This window comes from Arachis ipaensis, chromosome B02 (assembly GCF_000816755.2).
Source record: "Arachis ipaensis cultivar K30076 chromosome B02, Araip1.1, whole genome shotgun sequence".
Lineage (NCBI taxonomy): Eukaryota > Viridiplantae > Streptophyta > Magnoliopsida > Fabales > Fabaceae > Arachis > Arachis ipaensis.
In genome coordinates this window covers 31,558,999-31,568,391 of record NC_029786.2, presented here as the reverse complement: position 1 = coordinate 31,568,391, position 9,393 = coordinate 31,558,999, and positions in this window count along the sequence as shown.

The window sequence follows — 9,393 nt, the reverse complement described above, 5'->3', positions numbered from 1 at the left end:
TTCTTAAAACCATTTTATTATCGAGAATTGTTATAAATCGATATCGATATGAAAATTATATTTTTAGTGATTATGTGAGTCTCATGAATTGGTATGTTTGATTGTTGTGGTGATAAATTAATTGGGTGGTAGCTTGAATTATGAAATGGATATTTGTATTGTGTATGTGTGCATAATTGTAATAGTGTAGTTTGATTGGCTATTATGATTACTGATGTGAAATTTTGGGCCTAAGACCGTGATAGGATAAGAAATCTCTTATTTGGTAAGTTGAGGTAAGTATTATGAATTGTTGTTGAATTAATGAGTTTTGGATGCTTGTGAATATGTGAAATTTGAGTTTCTGATGATTATATGTGTTAGTTTTGGAGAATTGTTTGAGGTAAAGGTCGATGGATGAGATGAATTTGAGTGTATTGGATCTGGTTTGAGTTTGTATATTGAAAGGATAGAATGGTTGTTGGTTTTAAAAGAAAAGGAATTGAGAATTGGCAAACTTGAATAATGCAGAATTATTGGGTAAATTATGATTTTTGGCCAACTTCGGAGGGTCATAACATGGCCTCGGATCTTTAAATTTTGTGAAACTTATCTTAAATAAAAATTGGGTTTGTCTAATTTATGAAATTCGAAGAACAGATCAAAAATAATTTTTTACGAAAAAATTATGAACGTTTGAAGCTTTTGGTTTAAAACCAAATTCTGCAGGAGTTTCAGAAAATTGGGGTCCTATGTACACACCACCCATGCGTACGCATGACGTGCTTTACATAACTTAACTTTTTCTTGCGCATCCCGCGCGTACGGACAAAAGTGGATTCGTGCCAACGCATGAGGCATGCATACGCAGTACTATCCTATTTTTCAGAAAAGGATGATTTTAACTGTTTTAGCTTATTCAACTAGATTTTTGACTCTTGAAATCCCTATTTAAGGTCCGAGAACCCGTTTTAGGATCTAGAATAAGTATGAGTATATTTTAATGGATTAACTTGATATATTGAGGGAGATTGTGGATTGAAGAATCTAAGTTAATGAGGAGTTGATAAAAGATTGGGGTTAATGAACTTGCTGAATACAAATTGACTTAAGACATGAATAATAAAGCTGATTATGATTATGAATTGAGTTTGATTATGATTGAAAAGTGTATCAGGCACTATATTCCGAGAGTGTGGCGGGCATTATATCCCTGAATATTATATTCTCTTGGTGTATAGGAGTGTGCCGGGCACTATATCCCAAGAGTGTGACGGGCACTATATCCCAGCAGTGTGGCAGACACTATCTCCTGAGAGTGTGGTAGGCATTATATCCTTGAATACACAAGAGAGACGATGTCCCGGTTAGCTACCGGATGTGTCGGATTCTAGCAATATAACCGACGTGTGAGCTCATGGCCAGTAAGACAGGCATGCATCATATGCATCTATGTGACATTGTTTGGGTGTGTATGTTATATTTGATTTGCCTATCTGAATATTTCTTTTTAACTACTAATTATCATACTTGTTGTAATTGTTCTTGATTGTGTTTGAACTTCATTACTTGTGATTGTGTCTAATTGGTTCGGATTATGGTGGTTTGAGCGTGATTTGATTATATGTTGGGTCGAAGGCCGTGATTTGATTATATTTTGGGCCAGAGGCAAGATTGGTCGAATTATTGGTAAGTTTTGGTCAGAATGGGTCGTTGGTATGTATATGGTGAAATTTGTTGGGTATTAAGTTTGTTGGGTCTTTTTATAATTTAAAATATGAACCTAGATTTTGGGTAATTGTGGATTTTCAAAAAGATTCATAAGGAAAATGATAATCACTGCGGTTGAAATCCATTCTTTTTCCTTATGAGTATCCTCTTGTGACAATACTAAACTTTTTGGTGAGACTGTGTGGTTAGATTCTTACTCCCTACAGACTTTTCTTTCCAGGACGGACGAGGAAGCTTATGAAGTTTTGCTAGCATAGTCGGTCCATTCTTCAGGCTCTATAGGAAGGACCGCTCTGATACCATAATGTAACACCCTAACTATTAGAATGTCACGCTTCCGGCTGAGCCACTCTGAAAGCAAGGATATCACGACGACTTCTATATACTTGATGAGTTTGGAAAACTCTATTTTTAATTTAAGTGATGACCAAACATTATAAATATGATTAATTGCAAGACTATCATTTTGAATTTAATTTTCATATGTTGATTAAAATAATTTTGCAATGAAGGTTTATATTGGGCCAATTTTCAGCCTTAGTATTAAATTGATGTGACCATGGCTGAAATAAAATTGTGTCTTGGGCCGAATAGAAAAGAAAAAAAAACTGAAGCCCAATATGAAATCAAAATTCAGCCTTATATGAAATAAATGTTGGCTGAATTGTTTAATTGGGTCAGTTTCTATTAACATCATTGTTAAGCCCATATTAAACCAAAGATCCAAGCTTGGTCCGAAATCTATTGAGGGAAAGCAAATATTTTTGCCTCCAACGGACCTCAATTTTTACCATGTGGTGGAATTCAAATTTCATTAAATTGAAGTTAATACATGGGAACTATGAGAGAGAAATTGTCAATGATTTGATTGATGACATTAATGCTACACGCAACTCAGGGAAGTAAAAGCAATCCCATCTCAATTAATTTGTTCAATTACATCAAATTGCTTTTCTTCTAACTCTACCTTCTCTATCATCTTTCTTCTCCATTTTCGGTCATTACACAGCATGCTATGGAAGAAACAACTAGCCACCGAAGAGAAGATGAAGCACGCCACAAGACCATCACAATGATAGCAAGAAAAAGAAAATTAAAAGTATGCTGTGGCTAAGATTCTCATTCACTTGTGGTAAGATTTTGTGAAGAGATCTTGGCTTCTCCATACCAAAAATGGAAGAGAAGATTTCGGTCAGAGAAGAAGATCTCGGAGAGGATGGCTTGACTCTGATGTTGCTCAACCACCACAGGAGGTAGAGTGGCTACGTGATGGAAGAGGCAGAGATTAGAGCAGATGAAGCCATCATCATCATGAAGCATCAAGGGCCAGAAGTTCATCTTAGAGAGCAAGGCAAGGATGAAGGGCTCGGATTGATGAAGAGTGGTGACCAAGGAAGGACTAGAGGTAATTGCATGCTGGATTTTACATGAGTTATCTCTTCTCTTTCTCTGGCCGAACCGGTTCTGGTTGAAGAAGAAGAAGATTGGCTTGGTTTGTTTGGTTTCAACCTTGGAGGCTTCTCCCTATAAGTAAGGGTGAACAGTCAGGGTTTGATTCAAGGAAAAGAGTGAGCACAGAGTTCCTAGAACTCCCCAAGCTTATTGAAGTTCTTCTCCTTCAATGTTTTTTATTTTGTAATTTTCTGTTTAATTTTGTCATGTCTTGAGTCTCATGAAAAAAGGCAAATAGTGAGCTTTGTAATGAAAAAGCCATAGAGCGGAAAAAGGCAGAGAGTGCAAAATTAAAAGAAAAAGCCATAGATGTCCTTAAAGGTCCTTTGTACATCTGTGTTGTGTTTTATAATTCTGTGGGAATCCCCTTGTAAGTTGGGTTAGCACTTTACAGTTGAAAGCTTGGCTGTGACCAAGTCAAGTTCAAGATTGGAGTTTAGATTCTGAACTAGTCCCGGATAGAAAGGGTAGTTCATAGGGAGAATTGGTGTTTGTAATCAAGAATGATTATAGTGAAATTCCATCATTGTTGTGATGGAGACTGGATGTAGGTTGTCTTGCACTTAGCAGCTGAACCAGGATATATCTTGGTGTAATTCTCTCTCTCTTCTACTCCATCTCTGTTTTTGTTGCAGGAGATAAAACTAAAAATATCTCGTGATGATCGACGAGACAAAAAGAAAAGTCTCGTGGTTGGTTACGAGACAAAAAGGTAAAAAGTCTCTAGAAGTTGTTTCAAAGACAAGCAAGTATTATTGAGTAAAAAAAGGGGGCCTAAAATTCAATCCCCCCTTCTCTTAGCCACTAAAAACCATCAACTGGTATCAGAGCTTGGTCTCAAAGAGATTAAGATTTGCAGCTTGGAGAAAAGATCCAGATGGCAGTAAACAGTGGCTCAAATCTGGTGTCTTACAACCTGACCGAAGGGCAGTCAAGCAACAGACCTCCTCTTTTCAATGGGAAAAACTACACCTATTGGAAGGAGAGAATGAAGATCTTTGTGCAAGCAGTGGACTACAGACTTTGAAAGATTATCCTGGAGGGTCCTCAATATCCAACCGTCACTAGTGCTGAAGGAGTTATCACTCTTAAACCAGAAGCAAGCTGGACCGAAGAAGATAGAAAGAAGGTGGAGCTCAACGCCAAGGCTATCAACTTACTCAATTGTGCTATCAGCTTCGAGGAGTACCGACGGGTATCACGATGCACAACAACAAAGGAAATCTAGGACAAACTCCTAGTTACTCATGAAGAAACCACCATTGTAAAAAAGACCATGATAGATATGTTAAACAAAAATGGTATCTTAATGGAACCATCAGCAAGTTGAAGGCATATGTGGATTGGTTTGACTTCATCAGTCAAACAAAGTTTCTTTATTAATGAAGCAGGTATTAGGTTGATGCTTGCTCCAAGGTCACATAGAGCTGTCCTTGTGCAAGCATCACCTAGAGTGCATGGTATCATAAAGCTTCCAGGGTCTTTAAGCTTCTCTGGTAAGCTATTTTGAATGATTGCACTGCACTCTTCAATGAGGAGGATTGTTTTTGTCTCTCTCCAATCCTTCTTATGACTTAAGATGTCCTTCATGAACTTAGCATAAGAAGGTATCTGTTCAAGAGCCTCTGCAAAAGGGATCTTGATCTCTAAGGTTTTGAGATAGTCCGCAAAGTGGGCAAACTGTTTATCTTTCTCCTCTTGATGGAGCTTCTGAGGAAATGGCATTTTAGCCTTGTAATCATCAACCTTGGTTGATGAAGGCCGAATTCCATGAGTGTTGGAAGGGGGGTTACTAGCTTGCTTAAGAGGGTTGTTATCAGTGAGTGACTGACTTCCCTTACTTAGGCGTTCAACGCCCATGCTGCTGCCCCCTTCCTGGCATTTGACGCTAGGGGCATCATCCACTTGTGGGCGTCCAACGCCAAGGGTGCTGCCTCCTTGGGCATTTGATCGCCCACTCTCTGCCCTTTCCTGGCGTTCAACGCCAGGAGTGTATTTCCCTGGGTGTTTGAACGCCCAGAGTCATCTTGTACAGAGACCTGGTTATTCTCTATGGGCTTTTCGTTCTTATTGTACTGAGGTTGGGTGTTTAAGGTTTTCCCACTCCTTAGTTGAATAGCCTGGCATTCATCTGTTATCTGCTTAGATAACTACTGCCTTGTTTGACTCAATTGGGCTTCTACATTTCTGTTAGAAGCTTGAGTTTCTCACAATGCCTCTTGTAATTCCAGTATTTTTTGGGCAAGGGCATGTAGTTGCTGAGTCAATGGGCTTTCTTGCTCCGGAGGGTTAAGTTCAGTAGATATTACCTTAACCTCTCCTTTCATAAAAGGCTCAACAGATGAGTACAGATGTTGATTAGTGGCAACTATCTCAATAAGCTCTTGAGCTTCTTCAATGGTCTTTCTCATGTGTATGGAACCACCAGCAGAGTGGTCCAAAGACATTCTAGCTATGTCTGGAATCCCATAACAGAAGATGTCTAACTGTACCTATTCTGAAAAAATTTCAGTGGGACATTTCTTTAGCATCCTCATATACCTTCCCCATGCATCATAAAGAGATTCATTATCTCCTTGTTTGAAGCCTTAGATGTTCAGCCTCAGCTGGGTCATCTTTTTTGGAGGAAAGTATTGATTTCAAAACTTGTCTACTAACTGTGTCCAAGTTTTCAAGCTAGATCTAGGCTGGTTATCCAACCACCTATTTGCTTGATCCTTTACAGCAAAAGAAAAGAACAATAGTCTATAGACATCTTGGTATACTCCCTCATGGTGTACAATGTCAGCAATCTTTAAGAAATCTGCTAAGAATTCTGTAGGTTCTTCCTGTGGAAGTCCAAAAAACTGGCAGGTTTGCTGCACTATGGTAATAAATTGAGGGTTTAGTTCAAAGCTACTTGCTCTAATGTGAGATATGCTAATACTTCTTCCATAGAAGTCAGTAGTGGGGTTTGTATAAGACCCCATAGTTCTTCTGAACTCTTCATTCGTATTTGGATTCATCGTGAAGAAAGGTAGAAGAAGAGAAAGAAGGATGAGGATAGAAGGAATAGAAGAAGAAATAGAAGTAGAAAGGATGAATAAGAATTAAAATTATTTTTGTTTTTATTTTATTTGTTTATTAATTCAGAAATTAAAATTATTTAATTAAAAAGAATTAAAAATTTAATTATTAAATTTCAAAATTAGAAGAGAGAGAAGATGAAGAGAATTTTTGAAAATTAAGAAGAGAGGAGAGTTAGTTAGGAAGTTTTGAAAAAGAGGAGAGAGAAGATACGTAATTAATTAAGAAAAGATTTGAATTTAAAATAAGATAACAGATAAGATAAGGAAAGATTTGAAATTAAAATTTGAAAATTAAATTTTAAAATTTTGAAAATTGAAATTGAAGTTTGAAATTTGAAATTTAAAATTAAAAATTGAATTTTAAACTTTGAGATTTAAATTTTTTTTGAAAGTTGAAATTTTGATTTTGAAATAGATTTGATTTTAAAGTTTGATGAATTTGAAATTTTAAAATCTTAAATTTTGAAAATTGAATTTTGAAAATTGAATTCTGAAATTTTTTATTTTGAAAAAGATAAGATAAATTTTTTAAATTTTAAAGAAAGATAAGATAAGATTTTGAAAAAAGATATGATTTTTAATTTTGAAAAGATTTGATTTTTGAAAATTGAAAACTAAGATAAGATAAGATAAAAATTTTGAAATTAAAATCTGAATTTTTTTATTATGATTTTTGAAAATATAGTTAAAATAAAATTAGAAAAGATATTTTTTATTTTTTGAATTTAATGAGGAGAGAGAAAAACAAGTAAAAGACACAAAACTTAGAATTTTTAGATCTAGCACCCCTAGTTTTCGAAAATTTTGGAGGGAAACACAAAGGGACACCAAACTTAAAAATTTTAAGATCAAACACAAAGAAAACTCAAGAACACTTTGACAACTAACAAGAACACAAAGAATAAGACTCAAGAATTGAAATAAGATTGAAACAAAGAAACTATTTTTGAAAATTTTTTGAAAGAAAGACTCAAAGAGGACGGAAATTTAACCAAGAACAAAAACAAAAAGATTCAAACAGAGAACAAGAATTAAACAAAAAAAAGAAAAATACTTTTGAAAAGGTTTTAAAATTTTTTCGAAAATAAAGAAGAGAAAAATAAAAGACAACTAAAATCAAAAGACTCAATTAAAAAAAATGATCAAGAAATAAAGTACCTGATTTAGGGAGCAAGACAATCCGTCAGTTTGTCCAAACTCGAACAATCCCCGGCAACGGCGTCAAAAACTTGGTGCACAAATTCCCACACTTTCGTACAGCTGTTCCAGCAAGTGCACTGGGTCGTCCAAGTAATACCTGAGCGAGTCAGGGTCGATCCCACGAGGATTGTGGTTTGAAGCAAGCTATGGTTATCTTGCAGGTCTTAGTCAGGCGAAATTAGAAGGTTGTTGGATATGGAGTTGTATTAAGATTAAATCAGTAATAGGAATATGGTTAAGGATTGGAGTTGCTTTGCCTTTCTAAATTAACTCTGGTATTACTGTCTTCTATGCTTGTGAGTGATCTCTTCAATGGCAGGCTGTATGTGATTGACGCCATGGGCCGTGGTCATCAATCTCCTTTGCTCCAGATCAAACACCATTGGCCGTGGTCATCTAATCTAATGGAGGGTGAAGCTCTAGCAGTTCATTCTCTTGGCAATCCTACTCAAAACGTCACAGACAAGGTCAAATCTTCTGGATTAGAGAATGCTGCTTCTTTGGGTTCTAGCCTATACCACAGAGACCCTAATCTTCCCGAAAATCGGCTAAATTGGTGTCTCGAGAAGTCCCCAACAAAGTCGTGGATTAGCCGTCTGAGAGATGTATAAACATAGTTGTTGATTCCCGCTTTCCAGTCACGTATTCACACGAACCCAAGTAGACACGGGTGTTTGTCAGGCACGTTCGTCTTAGTATGATGAACAGAGCTGATTGTCACTGATCATCCTATTCACCATGTTGAAGAGCGGATTTACATCTTAGAAGTAAATCAAACACGGATCGAAGAAGAAATAGTAATACTTTTATTAATTCCTAGGACTCAGCAGTGGTCCTTGATAAACCCATATTTTATGATATATTTTGTGCTTAATCTGAGTGATTTATTCAATCCTTCACCCACTTATTCATATTAATTTCATGGTTTTACTTTCCCTTCCTTATTATGTGATGTATGTGAAAAACATGTTTTCTATGCTTTAAAATTAATTTTTTTAATTACCTTTATTTCCATTCGATGCCGTGATTCGTGTGTTGAGTAGTTTCAGATCTTCTAAGGCAGGAATGACTTAAAGGGTGGAAAGGAAACATACAAAAAATGAAAGGGAAGCACAAAACGGAGTTTTTGGAGAAACTGGCATCCACGCGATCGCATGGACGACGCGGCCGCATGCCAAGCGCGAAGAAGCAGCGACGCGGCCGCATGACTGACGCGACCGCGTGCCTTAAGCAGAACACATATGACGCGGCCGCATGACTGACGCAACCGCGTGACAAGGAAAACTCCAAATGACGCGACCGCGTGACCCACGCGGACGCGTGACAGAGGCCACGCACCAGAAATTGCGGAAAACTCTTCCAGCGAATTCTAAAGCCCTTTTTGGCCCAAATCCAAGTCCAGAAGGCATAGACCAGAGGTTATGAAGTGGGGGAATGCATCCATTCAAGGGGAGTCTCCACTTTTTAGTTAGTTTTCATGATTTAGATTTAGTTTTGAGAGAGGTTCTCTCCTCTCTCTTTTCTCTTTAGGATTAGGATTTAGAATTAGGATTTTATTCGCTTTCAGGATTATCTCTTTATCAGGTTCAATATTCCCTTTTATTTACTTTTGCAATTTAATTTGTGAATTCTTCCATGTTACAGATTACATCTTTGAATTAATGTTATTTGAGGTATTTCAGTTTAATATTGCTTTCTTTTATTTACTTTATTGTTATTCCCATCTAAAGACATTTTTATTCCAGTAGATTTACTTTTCTCCTTTTGGTCTTGGTTAAGAAATCAGTAACTCAGGAGTTATCAAACTCAAACATGAATGATAATTGTTATCTTTGTTAATTAAACTGAACTTCAATAATCCCAATCTTTTCTTAGGAAATAAATAGGATTCGAAGATCAAACCAATTAATCCCTTGACCTTCCTTTATCTTAGTAAAGGTTAACAAAGTGGAATTAAGATTCA